Below are 21,555 nucleotides of genomic sequence, written 5' to 3' on the forward strand. Positions count from 1 at the left end.
TCTCTCCTGAGAGACACACCCAGAATACAGCAAATACATAGGCAAATACCAGCAGCAAACCACTGAACTGAGAACGGGACCCCGTTGAAGGAATCAGAGAAAGAACGGAAGAGCTTGAAGGGGCTCGAGACCCCATATGTACAACAATGCCACCCAACCAGAGCTTCCAGGGACTAAGCCACTACTCAAAGACTATACATGGACTGACCCTGGACTCTGACCTCATAGTAGCATTGAATATCCTAGTAAGAGCACCAGTGGAAGGGGAAGCCCTGGGTCCTGCTAAGACTGAACCCCAAGTGAACTAGATTGTTGGGGGGAGGGCGGCAATGGGGGGAGGATGGGGAGGGGAACACCCATAAAGAAGGGGAGGGAGAGCGGTTAGAGGGATGTTTGCCTAGAAACCGGGAAAGGTAATAACAATTGAAATATAAATAAGAAATACCCAATTTAATAAAGATGGAGAAAAGAAAAGAAAAAAGAAAAAAAAAGAGAGAGAGAGAAACAAAACACCCAAAAGGAAGCCCTGAACGAAGCAAATCCAGAGTCCAGTAAGAAAGATAGGAGCCTGGCAAAGACGATATGCACATGTTGGTCTGGGAGGATGCAGGGGGTAGGGAGGGCTAGGGCCTCATACTCAGCATGGCTGCTGCTAAGGGGGGCCTGGCTAGCTGGAGGAAATCAAGAATGTTGAAGCTCTCCACAGTCTATTTTCAGCTTAAAAGCAGTAATACAATTCAGGGAGCCGTCACTCATTTGGCAGAGTGTTATTGTCTTATAAACCGTACATTAGGAAAGCAAAGCACTCTAGGCCTCAGTTCTAGATGTCCGGGATTTTAGGTCCCACTCCAGATTTCTGTACCAATTTTAATCTTGAGCCCCTGATTAAAAGCCTACCCTTACATATTATAGCTTTGGTAGTTTTAGTAACCTGCCTTAGATTAATTCTGGCTCCTTTGAACTCTTATTATTCTGATACCATTTTATGGACTGCAAAGGCAATATTCAGTGTGGGGCAAGAGGATGAATTCCGTTAGGGAAAATCTGAGCACCGGCATCAGCAGACCCTGGCCCCGACCTCTACAGCATGACCTTAAGATCCTTACGACATAACGCAGGAGGAAAATTAGATGCCGTACTCAGGATCGGGCAAGGGGCACTCAAGGAATTAATTGCAATATTGTTCTGATAATATCCATTATATGGGACCTTTCACGTGTGAGGTTAATGACATGTGATTTCTGTCTTGCATAAGCTGACATCTTACAATCTCCAGTTGCACGAATATGGTGAAGTATTACATGACTTGCTTTAGTCAGAGTTCATCTGCCCCACTTCTGTCCACTCGCATCGAATCCTGCAGATTTTCTTGTACTTTATCTGAAAGGTTTTGGAAGTTCAGTACTTAGGAATAGCTTAATAGCTCCCGAAGACTTGAAAAATTGAGAGCATAGTTCTGCTTCAAGATTATTTTTTCAAATGTTCCATTTCCTGTTGTATCCTGGGAGAACTCCACAGCTTAAATATTAATAGAGAGAAGTTCCTGTGTGTCACTGTGCTTGGCTAACTTGCTTGACAAAAAAACGCGTCGGTATGACAAGAAGCTATGATGTTGGGGGCAACAATAATCCAGGTTAAAGGCAGATTAAAGACCAGTATCCAAGTTACATCAGAAATGTTGTTGAAAACATAAATAAATATACAGTTTCTGGTGAATAAGTTTGGACATAAATAGAGATTAACAAAAAATTTCCAGGAGATTTGAAATAGTATGCAGATGTGTAGGCAATAGAAAATAAAGGGAAGGAAATTTAGATCCTAAACAGGGGATGGTTTTGATTGGCCATTACAGCATAATATCTAGAGAAATGTTATATTTCACATTCTCCACCAGATTATCCAGCCTGCTGACAAACTATTCTCTCAGCCAATGGTTGTAAAATGTAAATAGGAACCACAATGTAGGTTTCTGGATTGTTCGTGCACACTTCTCCTTTTGTTCTTATTAAGTGTTGGTTTGTTGGGTGGTACTGGGGGAAATAGTCTCCATGTGCCCTGCACCACTGACTGTCTCTACTTCAACTCTGGCACTTACCCTAATGCATCTGAGTCTCCCATGTTCACTACAGCCACTGAATCAGAATAATCCAATGTTCTCCCCTTTCAGTGTCAGGCTTCCCCAGCCCTCCAGCCACTGAAGGGCATCTCATTTGCAGCTTTGGAAGCATTCATCTCAGAGATAAAGCAAGATTCGAAGAAACTTTCTGCACATTCAATTTGTGAAGTATAAAGAACATGCCTCTCTCCCTGTGTCTGCTCCCTCCAACATCTAACATGCTTCTTCTCCCCCTACTTGGCCCCGCTCATTGTAGTACTCCCACCAGGTCAAAAGGATCTTAACTTCCTTGTAAAGATATTAAAATGCATGCTAATTCAATCTTCTGCTTCTTCCACTTTCTGGTTTATAGAAACGAAACGCTGCTATAGTTTAAATCATCTAATGTGCAGCTTATTAATGAAAACTTGATTCTGGTCTCTCTCTTTCTCTCTCTCTCTCTCTCTCTCTCTCTCTCTCTCTCTCCTTCTCTCCATATATATATATATATATATATATATATATATATATTCATTCCAGTGTATGCCTCACTATATGTTTTTCCTCTCTTGATTATGTGGCACATGTAGAATGAAAAGCAAAATATTTTTTAAAATGTTAACTATTGCTAGTATCCCAATCCTCTATAAATATACTACTAATATCAGAGACAAACTATTTAAGGCAGACTAAGAACTAAAGGCATTATCTTAGAAATCCAGGAGCAGATTCAAAGGAGTTTAAGGCTTAGCAGAGAGTACAGTCCAAGGAAATCAGTGAAAATTGGTACCTTCAGGGAGGTGGAAGACTTCCAGGGAAGGAATTGGGAACCAAGAAAATCAGACTACACAAACACGTCACCATATGTGGCTTAAAAAGCATGAAGGCAGGAGAACAAAGTGAAGAAAAGATGTGACGGGGGCAAGAGGGGTGTCCCCCATCAGGTCCTTCAGGGAATCTCAGGCTTGATCTTATTTGGAAATAAACCTGTTGCAGATAAAGGTTAGTTATGATGAAATCATACTGGGGTAGTGGGGCTTTATTCTAGAACGGCAGATGCCTTCATGTGAAGAGAAGACAGAGGAGTAGATATGTAGGTAAGTCAAAGCAGATATTGCCTAGCATGTGTGAGGGTCTAGTTCAATGATCAGCAAGGAAAAGGCATGGAACTCAAAGATGAAAAGTGAATAGACATAGAGAATAAAACCACTCAACGGAGGGGGAGACAGAAGAGATGAGTCTTCAAGTCAAAGATACAAAGAACTTCCAGCAACTCTAGAGAGAAAGCAATTCCAGCTATAAGAAAACAACCCAGACATTGCTTAAAGCCACTCAGACTGGAGTCATATGGGACAATATGTTATACTGGCAGAGGATTCTGGCTGCAGCCTGTCACCAACATCTTTTCTTTGGGGTGATTTTTATTGGGCCTTATAGATCTTCCTTTCATACTCTGAGCAGATCAAATGGTCTCTGCAGCACAGGACTTTCCACAACTGTGAGACTTGTTACTTGCTGCAGGAGAGCATGAGATCCCAAAGAAATAATGTCTATGTTTTCAAATGAGCTTGCGAATGACTCTTCTTTATTTTCTAATTAATCTTTTTGTTTTGCTTTCATTCTGATGATTCTTCTTTCTGTTTACTCAAAATATATGTGCCACTTCAGTCAAACCTGTTCTGGTTGAGTAATTGATTTATTTCTATCTTCACTTATTTACAGAAGAATTTATCACATCAGACAGATGATGGCCTGAGAGTGGAATTTGCTGTTTTACTGTGTTTTGAAATACGTTATAGTTCTTTTACGTAATACGAAAATGATTGTTTTGAAATTTTTATTAACTAACATTTTCATGGAAAAGCTTTTAATTTTTTTCAACATTATCTATCTGGTGCACCAAATACACTGTACTGGATTAATGTATGTTTACCTCTCTGTGGTTTTTATAATTTTATTGAAATTTTCTATGCAGTCTTTTGGAAGAATTTTACCATGTAAATATTTTAAGAACATAGAAAGTATCTTTTCATGTTAGATATAAAAGTTTTATGTAATTTAACTGTATAGAATCAACCTATATTATGTATGTATTGGTATAATACACCTTGAATTAATACATACAAGTGACGTCTGCTCCAGAAATTGATTTGGTCATTCATTCATTCATGCTGAGAAGTAGCACTTAGTCCAGCCTGAGTTTTCATCCACTCTAGGAGTCTACTTACTGTTCCTTCGTGTTTTCATTTAATCCACTGCAGATTCAAGTGAATATTTCTAGAGTGTTACTGATACTGATTTGTAATTTTTCTTGAAGTCTTTGGTAATTCATCGATTATGTTCATAACTTCATTTTATTTCCTTTTTACATTCTTCTATGACATGCGAGATGTCATAAACCTCATTTAATAAGTAACTAATTTTCATCTTGCAAAAAATTTATTGTACGAGATGTGCTCATTATACTCCAGTTCCTTACCCTTATGTTGCAAAAAGTGTATTAGAAAAATACTATTTTTCTACTAAAAGATGGTTTGTGTCTATGAGGGTTGGGTCTTCATTAACAGACTGAAGTGATGTCTTAGGTTGTGTCTTCCTCTGCTTGTAAAGCGTGAAAATTTCCTGACGAGTATCATGGCTCAGGTAAACTACTGTGGTATCAGCATCTTGCAAGCCGTGCAGTGCTGCCTGGAACATAGTCCAGTATTTGAATAAAATTGATTTTCTTGACTCTAAATTAATATAAGCAAAATGGTAACTTGTAGCATGCAGCGTTCTTATACCTTTTCCATCCCAGTTACACATTTTCTAGAAAGTATAGAGCCTCTGCAAACTTTTCTCTAAAAGTGAACTTTGGTGGCCACTTAATATTTGGTTACTGCAAACTCAGAAACAGGGCACGTGTTATGATTTTCCTTATCTTTCTTTTGAAAAAAAGATTCTTTAGTTTAGTTCAGGACTAAAATCAGAAAATATTATTTTGTTAGTTTCCCTTCCTTCCTTCCTTCCTTCCTCCCTTCCCTCCATCTTCTTCCCCCTCCCTCCTGCCCTCCATCCTTTCCCCTTCCTTCCCTCTACCCTTCCTTCCTGTCTGCCCTCCTTCCCTCCCTCCCTCCCTCTTCAGTTCCTCCTTCCTTCAGTTCCTCTTTCTCTTTCCCTCCCTCCATCCTTTCCTCCTTCAGTCCTTCCCTCCCTCCATCCTTTCCTCCTTCCTTCCCTCCTCCCTCTTTGCCTCCCTCCATCTTTCCCTCCTTTACTCATTCTTCCCTCTATCCTTCCCTCCCTCTTCTCCCTCTTGCCTTCCCTTTCTCCGTCCTTCCCTACCTCCCTCTCTCCTTCCCTCCCTTCTTCTCTTCTTCCATCTTCTCTCCCTCCCCTTCCCTCTCTCCACCATTCTGTTCCTCCCCTCTCGCACCATTCATCCTTCTCTTCCTTTCTTTTCTCTAGCCAAACTTCTCAACTATTTCTCCTTAAGTTTTAAATGTGTCAATATTTTTTAATTCTGGCCTAAGTTTAAGTATTATTTTTGTACTTGATTTTTGGCATTGTCCTCTCTGAAATACATCTATGTGCAGAAGGCTTCATTAGTGGTTTCTCAAGATGAGGCTTAGCACACTTAAGTTTCTAGATCTTTCAGAGTAAGTTATTCTTCCTCCTCCCAGAGCTGTTGGGAGCCCAGAGCTGGAGGCTATATTTCTCATGTTGTGACCAGGTAGTCTTAAATAATTTGCCTGGCTTTGTCTTCTACAGATATTTGAAAAATTCTGTCTCACTCTTCTCATTGTTTCTGAAATATCCAAAAGAGAAGGAATAAAATATCTCCCACTACAACAAGAGAAAAGAAACTTGAATGGACTTGACATGTTGCCAGCTTTGAAAATGGATTTTTATTTTATTTCAATCTTGTGGTTAGAATTCTCAAAGCATACAGAATTAGTACTTCTGATGTATTGACCACTCTTCTATTTCATTTATTAATCGTTCAACAAGAAAGAAAAATAAACAAAACAAGGAATATTTTGTTGTAGAATATCCACCTAATTTGCATCCATGGTAATACCCCCTCCCAACCCCCCCCACAAAATGCTAAAAGGAATATTTAATAGAAGAATGAAGAATAAACATACTCAACAGATCACAGAAAACACACAAATAATATTGAAGCAGGTAATCAAAAGCAATGTCATAAAAAATCACCACTTCAGTATGATGACAGAAATTAATATAAACCTTTTTAAAAATCCCTCCAAATATTACTAGTCTCAATTCCTCAATTTAAAAACAATAGATGTTTTTTGGCTGACTCTGAGAAACACACCTAATCAACAATAAATACCATCCTTTTTTTGTAAAAGAATGGAAAGGAGGATCAAAGCAAATGGAACTAAGAAACAAGCAGATTTATGCTATTCACATGACTTGTGTTCTAGAACCTAGACTAGAAGCAGTGAGGGAATGGAGGTAGAAGGGAGATTATCATGTTAGGTTCTGTTACCTGGAACTTGTGTGTGTGTGTGTGTGTGTGTGTGTGTGTGTGTGTGTGTGTGTGTGTGTGTGTGTGTGCCCGCCTGCATGAATCAGTTATGTCACAGAGGCAAGAGTTAGCTAGTAGCTGTAAGAGTTCTCTGAAGGTAATAATCTTTGGCTGTATACTTCCAGGAGGAGGAGTCAGCAGCTGCTAGTCTCTATACATGATCAATTCTACATGAAGACTCAGACTTCATTCCTGAGGAAAACTTTGTTATCCTACTGAGCTTCATTCTGGCTTGTCTTCACCATTTCTCTGAGGTTAACACCTTGAGACCCTAACATGGTAGACTCATCCAAATAATACTCATTAGCTCAGGCTCTTCTTAGCTCCCTAATAGCATAGTTTTAATATTTGATAAGAAGACTTCAACCCAAAACTTGTCAGAATAAATAGGAAAGGTACATCATATTATTTAAAAGAAAAATCCACCAAAGAATTTTGCAATACTAAACATATATGCATCAAACACAAAGGCATCTAGCTTCACATGATAAACCCTTTTCAATACAAACCTTAGATTCACACTACTATAGAGAGAGTGACTTCAATGCCTCACTCTCTCTGTAGACAGGACACCTAGAAAAGGAATCCACAATGGAACTATGGAATTAAATGAGGGCATAAATCAAATGGACCTAACACATATCTATGGAAATTTCCACCCAAACATTAAAAAAATACATATTCTTTTCAGTACATGATGAAACTTTCTCCAAAATTTGTCAAATAGTAAGGCACAAAGCAAGACGTAAACATGAAGTAAAATTGAAATAACATGCTATGTTCTCTTACGCCAATGTAAGAAGACTTGATGACAACAAAATATAAATTGCCTACTGTACACAAACTCATGGGAACTAAACAATACTCGAATAATGATTGGGCCAGGGAAGCTATCAGAAAGTAAACATGAAATTTTTAGATCTGAATAAAAATAAAACCACAGTATATTAAATATCTTTGGGATAAAATGAAGGCAATGAAATGAAAAGTTTATATCATTAAGTACAAACATCAATCCTCTAAGGATAAGAAACCCCACATGGTCTGTTAAACAATTTCAACAAATGTCGAAATTTGTTATCATTAAGTTTCACATTCTACCTTTGTAAAATCTTCATGAAATTTAATATACACAGATCAATGCAAATAAATTTTCTCAAAACTGAAGTTATCAGAATGCAGATAAAACAACGGAATATTGCCAATTTCATAAAATTTTCCTTCAGATAATTCTGATGTTAACATAAGTAAACATTATTTTAGCTTCTAATCATATGTATTTTAAGTAAATAACACAATCTCATCATTTCAAACATTTATGTACAATACCATATTGTATATGATTGTCTAAAGACAAAGTCCCACCTTAACTCCACTGTGTTTCACAGACAACTTACTTTTTCTAAAGTTCTTTATTGGGGAAAAAAAAAACCACTTTCAAGTAGAACCAAGCCTAAGTCTATAATTAATGAACTTAAAATCAATGATAATGCAGGATGAAAAATCAAGCTTTGAGTATATAAACTTGGGCTTCATAGGTATTTAATAGTGTAAAGCGTGAAAATAGACTTTCTGATCACCCATACCCTGCCTGTTTGAATTAAATTTTGGTGTGATAAAATTCCCTGATCCAAGAAGCTTAAGGGGAAAAGCAAGGTGAATTTGCTCACAGTTCTCTGGCCGGGAAGTTGGCACATAGGGTGATCTCTCTGAAGAGTGAGCCTCGAGGACAGTGGTTCTCAACCTTCCTAAAACTGTCACTGTTTAATACACTTCCTCCAGGGTGGGACCTCACAGCCATAAAATTATTTCATTGCTAGTCCAGAACTATAATTTTCCTACTGTTCTGAATTATAATTTAAATATTTGACTTTGACATGTGATCCCTTTGGGTCACAATCCATAGATTCAGAACCATTGCTGTAAAGGAACTCTGTGTTTCCACCTTCATAAGCCTGAGATTACAAACCTTTGGTACTACTCTAAGCCTTCCTTTCTTTCTTTCCTTCTTTCTTTCTTTCCTTCTTTCTTTCTTTCTTTCTTTCTTTCTTTCTTTCTTTCCTTCTATATTTCTTTCTTTCTTTATTTATTTATTTTGTGAGTTCTTGGACTCTAACTTGTGAGTTATGGAAATCAAACTCATGCTTGGGTTCGCAAGGCACATTCTTCACTGACTGAGTTCTCTCTCAAGGTCCTAAATCAATAATGTTTGTAAAGGAAAATATGTAGACAGGAAGTTCCTTTAAAATGTTCTGGTCAATCATCATTTGAAAGACATATTTGTAGGAAAATCTCGGTGGCTTTTCTCAATCAATAATGCAGAGAAAATATATACACTGTCTCCCTAGTCAAGTAATATCATCTAATTGTATAATAAAAGAGACAACAAATAAATATTACATCAATGCACATCATTTAAATGTAACAAAAATAAAATAAAATACACCTAAGACATATTAACATTATATTAATTTATTGGAAATTACTCATACTGCTCTCTTGGCTTCAATTTTATAGCTGTCAAAAGATTTCAGGAAAGAAACAACTTCTCCTGTTTTATTCTGCAAATAATATATATTTTTATGACTTTTATTTTCCTGAATATTTATTTTCCTGACTTCTCAAGCAACCAAATTACATGCATTTTAACCAAACTGATTGACTCAAACGTGTTCTATTTGTCTAAACAAAAAAAAATTAAGAGCATAAATTTTCAGTAATCATATCCCCAAATTCTCCTGAAAAGTAACCCACTATGTTAGCATAAAGATTATTTTAATCATTTTGTGTATAACATTAAACAAAAAGAAATTATCATTTTGAAATACATCTACTCATTTTAAAGTGAACCTTTTTAATGCAGATTATTTGTGATAGTCAGAAGCTGGAAACAATTCAGATGTCCCACGACAGAAGAATGGATACAGGAAATGTGGTTCATTTACACGATGGAATACTACTTAGCTATTTAGAAGGAGGACAGCCTGAGTTCTGCAGGCAAATGGACAGAACTAGAAAATCTCATCCTGAGTGATGTAACACAGACAAGGTAATGCACAGTATGTTTTCACTAAAAATTGGACATTAGCCAAACAAACAAACAAACAAAAACCAAAAAAAAAAAAAAACCCAAAAAACCATAAAGTACAGAATACCCAAGATACAGTCCACAGAACTGAATAAAAGCTGAAGGGCCCAAGTGAGGATGTCTCCGTTCTACTTGGGAGGGAGAAGAAAGCAAACACAAAGGGTTGGGAAGGGAAACGGGATGTGGTTGGGGGAGAGGGAAACATGATCTGGTATGGGGGTAGTGGGGGACTGAAGTTCTGAGGGCCAGAAGAAAAAATGGAAACAGGTGACCTCGGGAGGTTGGGAACAACCTATAGAACGTATCAGAGACCTGGGGAGTGAAAGACTCTCAGATCTAAAAGGGGAGGCAACACTAGATGAAAGGCCCTACAATGAGGAGAGGGAGCTTATTGAATCCACCTCTAGCAGAAAGACAGGCATCAAGTGAGGGATGAGGTTGCTATCCCACAGCCAAAACTCAGACCCACAATTCTTCCTGTATGAAAGATATGCAAGGATGGAAATGGAGAAGAGCCTGTAGAAAAGAAGGTCCAGCGACAGGTCCAAAGTGGGTTCTAGCTCAAGGGGAGACCCCAAGACCTGACACCATTACTGAAGCTGTGGGGCAATCACAAAAAGAGACCTATCATGACTGCCCTCCAAAAGACCCAAAAAGCAGCTGAAAGAGTCAGATGCAGATATGTGCACCCAACCAATGAACAGAAGCTGCTGACCCCTCTGGTCGAATTAGGGAAACGCTAGAGGAAGCTAAGGAGGAGGGCAACCCTATAGGATGACCAGAAGTCTAAATTAACCTGGATCCCTGAGATCTCTTAAACACTGGATCACCAACAAGGCAGCATGCACCAGCGAGATGAGGCCTCCAACACATATACAGCAGAGAACTACAGGGTCTGGGTTCAATCAGAGAAGATGCACCTAACCCTCAAGAGACTGGAGGCCCCAGAAAGTTTAGAGTTCTGCTGGGGTAGGTGGGGTGAGGACATCCTGTGCGACTGGGATGGGAGGGTGTGGTTTAATGGAGGGCAGGGAGGTATGGAATATGGAACCCTGGGGGTGCTCTGAGGGGGGAATAAAATCTGGAATGTAAAAATTAACTAATTAACTAACTAATAAAAGATGCCACTAAAGTGAATCTATGTACTCGAATTTTGTATCAGTGAAAAACAATGCTTGAGGTTGTGTTCCTTCTTTATGCCCTTGTTACCATGGCTAACAGAGTCACATAAGGAATATCTTTGTGCTCTATCACTATGAACTTTCCGCTTAACACTGTTTTCATTGTGAGCCCTAAGTTTGAGTATGCTGCCTCTATATTTTCATGGAATTCTAGTTTTTAATTTCTTTATATTTGCATCGATCCAATAGCCATAGAGAGTCGTTCTCTTTCCCTAAGTTTGTAGGCTTCCTGTTGTTTCTTTTCTATTGTTGAAATCCAGCTTTAATCAAAAGTGATCTAATAAGATACAGGAGATTATTTCAATTTTCTTATATATGTTGAGACTTGCTTTGTGGCTGAATATGAGGTCAGTTTTGTGGAAAATTTCGTAAGGTGCTGAGAAGAAGGTATATTCTTTTCTGTTTGGGTGAAACGTTCTATAGATATGTTAGATCCATTTGAGTCATAACATGTGTTAGAATCATTATTTCTCTGTTTAGTTTTTGTCTAGATAACATTATATTAGTGAGAATGAGATATTGAAGTCTTCCTACTATTAGTGGGTATGGGGGAGTAAGTAGTGTTTCTTTAATGAATGTGGGTGCCCTTGCATTTGGAGCATAAATGTTCAGAATTGAAATGCCATCTTGGTGAATTTTTCCCTGGATGAGTATGAAATGTCCTTCCCCATCACTTTTGATTTATTTTGATTGGAAGTCTATTTTGTTAGATATGAAAATGACTACACCAATGGGCTTTTTTGGGTCCATTAGATTGGAAAATTGTTTTTCCAACTCTTAACTCTGAGTCGATGGCTGTCTTTGATGTTGAGGTGTGTATTTTGTATGCAAAAGAAGAGTGGATCCTGTTTCTGCATCCATTCTGTTAACCTGTATCTTTATAAAGGGGAATTGAGTCAACTGATATTAAGAGATATTAATATTCAATAATTGTTAATTCCTGTCATTTTGTCATTGGTGGTGGTGTTAGAGTGTGTGTGTGTGTGTGTGTGTCTGTGTGTCTGTGTGTGTGTTGTGTTGTGTGCCTCCCTTCTTTTGTTTGTGTTATTGTGATATTATTTACTGCCTGGGTTATCAGGGTATAGTTAACCTTCTAGGGTAGCAATTTTTCTTCTTGTACCTTCTGTAGGACTTGATTTGTGAATCAGAATTGTTTAAATTGACTTTGTCATGGAATGCTTTTTATGGTAATTAAAAATTTTGCTGGGCATAGTAGTCTGAGCTGGCATCTGTATTCTCTTAAGAGTCTGCCTTACATCTGTATGGGACTTTCTGGCTTTTAGATTCTATGTGGAGAAGCAGGATCTTCTTTGAATAGGTCTGCCTTTAGAGATCTCTTGGTCTTTTACCCTTGAAGCTTTTAATAATCTTTCTTTGTTATATATGTCTAGTGTTTTCATTACTGAGTGGAAAGGGGACTTTTCTAGTCCAATAATTGGTTTTCTTTAAGTTTCTTCTACCTTTGTAGAAATGTCCTAATTAAGATTAAGAGAAAATTAGTCTATGATTTTTAAAAAGTATTTTCTGGGTCTTTGGGCTTGGATTTTTTTCCTTCATCTATTCCTATCATTCTTAGATTTGGTCTTTTCAGAGTTTCCCAGATTACCTGACTGTTTTATGTATAGAATGTTTTCAATTTAACATTTTCTTTGACCAATGTATCAATTTAGCTTATCTCCTACACCTGAGATTTTTTCTTCCATCTCCTGTGTTCTGTTGGTGAAGCTTGCAACTGTTCCTGTTCACTTCACTTACCTAGGTTTTCCCTTTTCAGGATTTCTCCAGTTTATGGTTGTTTTTTTATTGCTTAAATTTCTACTTTCATGTCTTTAACAGTTTTATTCATTTCTTTCACTTATTTGGGTTTTTTTTTCTTAGCTTTCTTTAAGGGATTTTTTTTTCCCTTCCTTTGTTTGTGTTTTCCTGGATATTTATCATCTTCGTAAAGTTGATTTTAAGGTTATATTCTTGTGCCTCAGCTCTGTTTGAATATTCGGTGTGTGATGTAACAGGATCCTGAGGCTGTGGTGGTGACGTATTCCCCTGGCTGTTGCCGATTGTGTTCCTATGCTGGTCTCTCTGCAGCTGATTTTCCAGTAATGATAGGTGTTGGTGCGGATTTCTTGATTTGTCTTAAGTTGGGTATTTTTTCCCTTGGTTTCTGTTTTCTGGTCTTTTGGCCTGAGTCACTTGTGGCCCTTGGTTTTTGGTGACAGGGTCTTTGGTAGAAAAGGTTATTTTGCTGAGTTTGTGGATCAGGATATTGTAATGAGAGGAGAAGGTGCTATTGGGGAAACCTGGGCAGGCTGTGGAGAGTGCTGATGAGCCGTAGGTGGCTCTGACTTGCCTGTGACTGAATCATAATTTTAGATGGGCGTTATACCAGAAGGAATCCTCAATGAATCTAAAGTAGTGGCTGTTTAGTCTGAGAAGTTCCAGAATGTCTAACAATTGTAATAAATGTAATAGAATGCATGCTTTCATTCATATACTCGTTTTGATTCACTGTGACATAGACTATGCATGTGGTTTATGTATAAGGTGTTTATAATGTGGTAACTTAGAATGGGCTTTATACCTTTCCTGTTTTCCATGTTCAAAACACAAGATTTCTCTTAAAGACAGTTGATCTCCAATAGTTACTTCTGCTTTCAAATTGACATCACTTGTTCTCTGCCGTCAAACTGCAAAATTTTAATATTATTTTATGCTTCACTCTTTTGTTCTCTCTCAGTGTTGACCGGGATAGGGGTGGCAGACAGTAGCTATGCCATGGTCTGAAGGTTCTCTTACCTAGAAATTCTCTCCACTGAATAATTTTGTCCATTATTCCTCTAAACAACCCATCTCAAGTTCCAAACCAAAAGAGACTTTTACCATAATATAACAAGAGTAGTCTCTAGCCATCCCGGCTTCATTCACATAGAGTCTCCTTTCCCCTCGGAAATTTCTTGAGGTGGGAATCCACTATCATCCTTCCTCTCAGGATTCCTTTCTTCTAGGTTCTTACCAGAACAATGCTGGGCCCTCAAATAACTCATAGTAATATTAAGCCTGAATGTATCTTCCCTCTTCCTTAATGTACAGAGCGCCTATTCAGCTGTTAAGCCATAAATAGTATTACATCCTCAAGGGAATTTAACATTTCTACATTTTCAGAAAGATTGTTAAAGTTATGAGGTTATATCTCAAACACACACACACACACACACACACACACACACACACACAGAGCAAGACAGGCAGACAGACAAAGACAGATAGACAGACAGACAGAGACAGGGTAATAAGAACAAACAAAGCTTAGTGATATGCATCACATATTCATTTAATTTAACTATATCTTTTTAAAAAAATTTTGGAAAGATTTTATTTTTATTTTGTTTATGTATATTTGTTTATCTGTGCATGTGTAAGTATGTGCACCTGTATGGGGGCTCCCCCCACAAAAGGGGACCACAAAGGGGCATTGGGTTCCAAGGAGCTGGATTACAAGTGGTTGTGAGACACCTGGTCAAGGTGTTGGTACACAGAAAGAGCACTGAGTACTCTTAATTGCTGAGTCATTTCTTAATCTCTGTACTCCTCCGAAACACACACACACACACACACACACACACACACACACACACACACATACACAGAGAGAGAGAGAGAGAGAGAGAGAGAGAGAGAGAGAGAGAGAGAGAGGGAGATTTAACATACCTTAGACAATAATTTATTTGACTACTGTAGTTAATGATTCAGACTGAGATTTGGTTTTGGTTTGTGTGTTTTTATCAGGAAAGTACATGGACCACCAAGAGTTTGAGGATCTTTTTGTGGTTTCTTTTTTGTGTGGTTGTTTGGTTGTTTGGTTTTGTTTTGTTATTTTTAGCAAGCCCAAGAAAGAATTTGCACAGGTGTACAACCAGGTTACACTCATTGTTCAGCTCTAATTGCAGTCTCTAGAGATCTTGATCACCTTGAAACTTTGAAAAATATTACACTGCCCATGTAATCAACATTAATGTATATATTGATGATGTTATTCAAAGTGCATTGGATAAGCTGGAAATAGTAGACACTTTAGATGCTTCAGTAATGTTGGTCAAAGAGTCAAAGACAAACCTCATAAAGCTTCAGGCTTAATTACTATTCCTAGGAAATGTCTGAGGGCCTGGTGGTCAGGAGCAGAACGTCCACACTTTAGAGTGAAATGTATGGTCACTGATAACCAGCTTTCTTCCAAACCCTAGGGAAGAAACATTTGGTTGATGCTTTGGGAGTTTGAAAAGAAAGACAGTTCACTTTGCATCTCACTTTAATCTGTACACTAATTGCTACTCTGCTTGATCTCCCAGAGAGAGAAATAAGGAATCAGGAATTAGTCCAAGCTTCAGTGTAGTGTAGTTTTCCCTTGGGAATTAGAGTCCAGCTGATCTAATGACGCTTGAGTTTCTGGAGCAGATGAGAATGTTCTCAAGAGAATCTATCAACCTGTAGAAGAACCACAGTGCAACCCTCAGCCATTTTGCAGGAAAGTGATCTGATACTTCATTTGTCAGATAACCACTTTCTGTTTGAGAAACAGTTTCTGACTTGATCCCTGGCTCTGGTAAGAATTTGATGCTCTTTGCACATATACGTACCACAAAGATGAGCTTTCTATCATCAGCTAGATATTTCTGTTTCTCCAGGCTGAACCCTGAGTGTGAGCAAAGGCAATATATAAAATAGACAGAGAAGACAGGAGACTTGGCTCAGGAAGTTTCTGAAGGCCCAGAGAAATTGGATAAGCAAATGTAGCTCACTTATTTCAAGCCAGTTCTTTCTGTGTTGCCCCATCTTTTGGGGCCTGCACATCTGGCTTCCTGGTGGAATATCTTATGATTTATAGGATGACTTTATAGAAAAAGAAAATTTGTTTCACTGTTTGCTACACGGCTGTGATTAATATGCTTACACAGTTTAATAGCTAATAGTTAGAAACTTGCAATTCTACACTAAAATCACTTGGTTCCATGAGATAGACAAGACTTGCAATAAAGCAATCAAGATCCCAATCCAGCCAAAAATTCTTAGACCCATAATTTGTCCTGCCTACAAGATGTGCAAGGATAAAAGATGCAGCAGAATTTGAAGGAATAGTTAACCACTGACTGGACCAGCTTGAGACCTATGAGAAGAAACTTATCCAGAAACAATGAAATTCTGCTTTATTTACAGACAGTAGCCTAGCATAATTGTTCTCAGAGAGACTTTACTCAGAAATTAATGGAAACTGATTCAGGGACTCACAGAAAACATTAAGTGAAGCTTGGGGAATCCTGTGGAAGAGAGGAGGAAATATTGAAGGAGTCAGAGGGGTCCAAAAGGAAATTTACAGCTTCAACTAAACCGGATCCATTGAAGCTCATAGAGACTGAACTGACTACCAGAGAGCATACACAGGATCTACCTCAGCTCTCTGAACATATGCAACAGTTGTGCAGCTGGGTCTTCATGTAGGACTCCTAACGTAAAAGCTGGGACTGTCTCCGTCTACATTCTCTACCTTTGGATCCTTTTCCCGGAACTGGGCTACCTCAGTAGAAGATGTGCCTAGCTCTGTGGTAACTGGATATGCCAGGGCTGATGGCTGTCCATGGGAGGACTTTCCTTTTCATAGGAGAAGGATGGGAAAGGGGTGTGGGGTAAAGGGAGAGAGAGGGAGTGGGAGTAGAGGAGAGGAAGAAAGGGAAGCTGTGATTATACGTAAAGTAAATAATTGGTTTTAAAAAATGGTCACTCATTTTCAGTAGTGAGGTGTGACCTTCTACTATATACATCAAAAAGCAGTGTCATTTGTTGTTGTTGTTGTTTGTTTTTCGTTTGGTTGGTTTTTTTTGGATGTACTAAGAGACAACTAGACATAGAAAGGCTGTGAGAATTAAATAGCTGTTAGTAGTTTGTCCAGATGGTTGGGAATTTGAAAAAAAAAAAAAAAGGAAAGAGAGGTTTGTTAGAAGGAATTCAGAGAGAGGTGTATGGAGGGATATCTCTGAAAGGAAATGAACTAAGAAGGCACTTTTGTTCCTTGTCGAATGCATACTGAAGGCCATTTGGTTTAGTGGACAGACTCCATAATAAGGCAGACAAATGTCCTTGTTCATATTGGTAGCTTCTGTCTTCAAAGGACCCAGAGAGGTAGGGTTGAAATACGTACTCCAATAATAAGAACTTCCTCTTTCTAAGGTTGTTGTCTATAATCATCACAGTTCAAGGCATAATTGACTGGTAAAATATCTGTACCTTAAAATACATTCAAGGCATATCTCCTTGTGTTCATTATCATACCTCTAGGAAGCAACTTGAATCATTTGGTTTTTTTTTTTTTTTTTTTTTATGAAAGCAAAACAGAATTGGCCTTGCTGTGTGGAAAATAGTTGCTGAAAATGGACTTTCTTTCTTTTCTTTTCTTTTTCGGAGCTGGGGACCGAACCCAGGCAAGCGCTCTATCACTGAGCTAAATCTCCAACCCCTTTTTACACTTTTTTTTTCCTATGGACTTTCTTTCAATGACGATGGTACATACCTCACCTAGCCACCTGACAGCATTCAGTCATTTAATCTCTGGGATGAAATTTTGTCAACATCTAATCTAATTGAGTAACAAATTTCTCAGTTCCAGTAATCTTACAGATTTAATTGGTCTCAGTATAAAATGTGTCATCTAGAAATAGTTGGCCTAAAAGCTTTATGGGGTGGGTGGATGTCCAGTTGAGTAATCTTTTATTGTGCATTGCAAAGTGCTGTTAAAAATTGTGTGGTCTCATAGATCTAGTACATGCTTCAAATCACAAATATTATTATGCTGCTTCTTCATCTGTCCGAATGATAGATCCAAAAAACAACGGTAGAACGTAGCTTCACTCACTGTTTACCTAGTACAACAAACACAGATGTTTGCTTTTCCTCCTGGAACCTCTTGGTCTGTGGGTCTCAGAGGAGCAGCTTCTGAAAATACAACGCTGCTTGCATTTGCTTTTAAGAATAAATTGTTAAGAACAATCTGGTTCTTCATGTGCCCCTAAGTGACTAGAAAAAGGAGATACTTCACTAAGTGTAATAATTTATTCTAATTATTATAAAATTAGAGGTTACTGCTACAAGATAGACCAAAGAAGGTTATTTCTGGAATTCAGAATCAAAGTTTTTTGAAATATCTATGACCGTTGTTAGACTATAATAGAAAATAACATAAAATAGCAGCGCTGATCCTGGTAGCATACTCTTGCAGCCCCATTGAATTGGGTCATCAGTGTAGAAGGATAGCAAGTTCACCAACTGCATAAACTACACAGAAAGTTAGTTCAAAGCCAGTCTAGACAGCTTAGTGAGACCTTGTTTCCAAAAGAAATAAAATTAAAAACTGTTAACAATGCTTTCCATACTCAATGAAATACCACACCTGCTTAACACAGCAATGAAGATTTGAAATATAAAGTAATCCTTGGAAATAGAAGTGAGATACTTATTTATAACTGATTACTTCAATTGATTACTTCAAAGAGAATGAAAGCATTATCATGATCCTAAGGGGTGCATTTGCTCTGAGTAAACAAAAAGACACCATAGCAACAGACTGCAAGAATTCTAGGATGAGAAAACTATTTCAAGACTGCAACTTTCCCTTTTGCTTAATACCCCTACCTCACCCTCTCTCATACAGGAGTATTTATAATTTTAAAAACAACTAACTCTTAATATGTTTTATACTTTTTAAAGTAAATGCAACAGGACTTTCAATGTATTGAATATTCATTTATGTACCAACAGTTCATGTCCTTTAATTTTCAGGGAAAGAACGAATGTAGTTACTTCTATGAGAATTGTCTATAGTTTGTTTCCTTTCTCTCAGTCTTAGCTTAAGAACAATTTGCTGTTCTGATTTCATAGGCTTTGAATCAGTATTTACATTTCAGCGATTATCCTTATTTTGCTAGTTAATAGACCCCCTAAATACATTCTCCTGTAAAAATGGTTCCCAACTCCTTCTGTTTTCTGAGATGTCACTGCTTTTATGTATCTATCACTGTATAGAAAAACACTCCAAGGCTTGTTAGCCTGACATCATCGTCTGTTAGTGTTAGTCATGGTTGTGGGACTTGACACAATCAGGTGACAGTTTTTGCTTGGAGGACTATGAAGCATTGCTACCAGGATGACCAAGACCACTCTCTCACATGGGTTGGAGATTAGAAGCAATGAAGGAACTCATCTAAGCCTCTCAAATGAAATATCTACATGTGACCCATCAGCATGAAGGAAGATCCCAGAGGAATCATCCTGGAAAAAACAAACAAACTGAGATGTACTAAGCTGAGTAAAACACAATGATGTGTGTGGTATAGTTACATGCATTAGAAAACAATTAAAACGTAACCACCCATGGTATTCTTGTTTTCCTCAGACATAATGTTCCTACTTAATGTACATCCTTATCAGTTAGATTCCTGACTGGCAACTATTATGATCTGACCCTTTTATATTTACATAAATTAAAATATGTAATATTTTAATGCCTATATAATGCCTATACATATATGAAGGATCTCACACAGGTATGTTAGGGTGTGCTTATTCTTCTAAAATTCACAAGAAAACAGAGAGGTGTTATTGGATGAAATTTTTCCTAAGTAACTCTTTTCATTGTTTGAAACATCGTCTGACAACAATAAAAGTTCTTGTAATTCAATGATATTCTTTCAAATATCTTATGTCCCCCATCTATTAAAAATTCTATATGAAAGCTTCCATAAGGCCAAATTCATTGCGCTGTTAGTTCAAAACATGTCTTGAAGATAAATCTAAATTACATCCCTAAATCCATTCTGTCAGAAGGAATGGGCACATAAGAATTTTCTATCCATACCTTCTTTAATTGAAATAATTTTGCTTCCAGTCATGACTGGACTTTTCTTACATAGAAAGTAGATATCGATATGAAGAGGCCTCCCAACAGAAAATTTATGACATGAATATAAATCACTTATTCTAAATACATTTTACAAATGTTTTGAACGTAATTGTTCAAGTCTCTAAGACAAGTGGTTATTAGTTAAATAACAAAATCTGAACAAACCTTTAGACACCCTCATTCTTAGTATGAGTGCAGCTTAAAAATGTGGTCCCCATACACCTATTCCAATTTTGAAGAAGGAAAATTAAATAAAAATAATTTAGAATACATTTCTGAGTACCAGAGTGATATAGTACATTATATTCACAAGGATATCAATGTGTATCAAAATATTGTGTTGGCAGTATGTTTATTTGTATACTAATTTATTTTAATAAATAAAGCTTTTACTTATTTGCTAACCCAATAACTATTCCCATTGATGAAAACACCATGTGGGAAACATCATCTTTCATGTTTAGTTTCGGGGTATATTTATTAAGTAAAGAATTTCTTTTTTTCTTTTTCTTTTTTTTTTTTTTGAAATTGTCTGGGAGTATTTTATTAGAGTCAGCACACAAAGCTTTGTTCCAGAGGTGGCCAACATTGTACTTGGTGCTGGCAGTCAAACCTAGCAGTGTGAGGTTCACCCAGTTGATACTGGTTTTGAAGGCATAAAAGGGTTATAGAGAGCAGCCAAGAGTTGGTAGTGTGTGGCAAGGCTGGGTTCCCTGAAAAGAGTCAAGGAGAGGAGGCTACGGGTGAAGGTGCAGCTTCAGTTGCAGTACATTGCCCAGGATTGAAGGGGCCATTCTGAGAAACTGAGGCTTGACACCATGTGCCAGGCATAGAGACCCTAAAGAAAGCCCAAAAGAAGCTACTGGGGAAAGGGTAGTGCAATCACAGTAGAAGAGTCAGCATTTTAGAGATACCAGCACCATGGAATGACGGCCAAGGACAGCAGCAACCATGGGGCAGATTCGACCTAAACAAAAAGGAAACGTGCGAGTGCTGCAGATTGCAGGCCCCAAAAGCAAAGCTAGCAGCTGCCAGGCCCCTTTAAAGCCCAGATGATGCTGAGTGGGTCCCAGACATCAAGAACTGAGGGTGTGTGTGTGTGTGTGTGTGTGTGTGTGTGTGGTGTAAACTTTGGTTTTGCTTAGATTTGATTGTAACTATGCCCTTGTTCTTCTCTCTTCTTTTTTTTTTTTTTGTAGAAATGCAGTTTTTATTTTGCCTCTTTTTTTTTTTTTTTTTTTATTATTTTTATGGGGTTTTTCTTTACATTTCAAATGTTATTCCTTTCCCAGTTTCCAGGCCAACATCCCCCTAACCCCTCTCCCTCCCCTTCTATGTGGGTGTTCCCCTCCCCATTACCGCCCTCCCCCCAAGGATCCGGTTCACCTGGGGTCCAGCCTTGGCAGGACTAAGGACTTCCCCTTCCACTGGTGCCCCTACTAGGCTATTCATTGCTACCTATGAATTTTGGAGCCCAGGGTCAGTCCATGAGTAGTGGCTTAGTCCCTCGAAGCTCTGGTTGGTTGGTATTGTTGTTCATATGGGGTCTCAAACCCCTTCAGCTCTTTCAGCCCTTTCTCTGATTCCTTCAACTGGGGTCCCTTTCTCAGTTCAGTGGTTTGTTGCTGGCATTCGCCTATGTATTTGCCATATTCTGGCTGTGTCTCTCAGAAGAGATAAACACCATCCGGTTTCTCTCAGCCTGTACCTCTTTGC

Source organism: Rattus rattus, chromosome 7, assembly GCF_011064425.1.
Source record: "Rattus rattus isolate New Zealand chromosome 7, Rrattus_CSIRO_v1, whole genome shotgun sequence".
In the NCBI taxonomy this organism is placed as follows: Eukaryota; Metazoa; Chordata; class Mammalia; order Rodentia; family Muridae; genus Rattus; species Rattus rattus.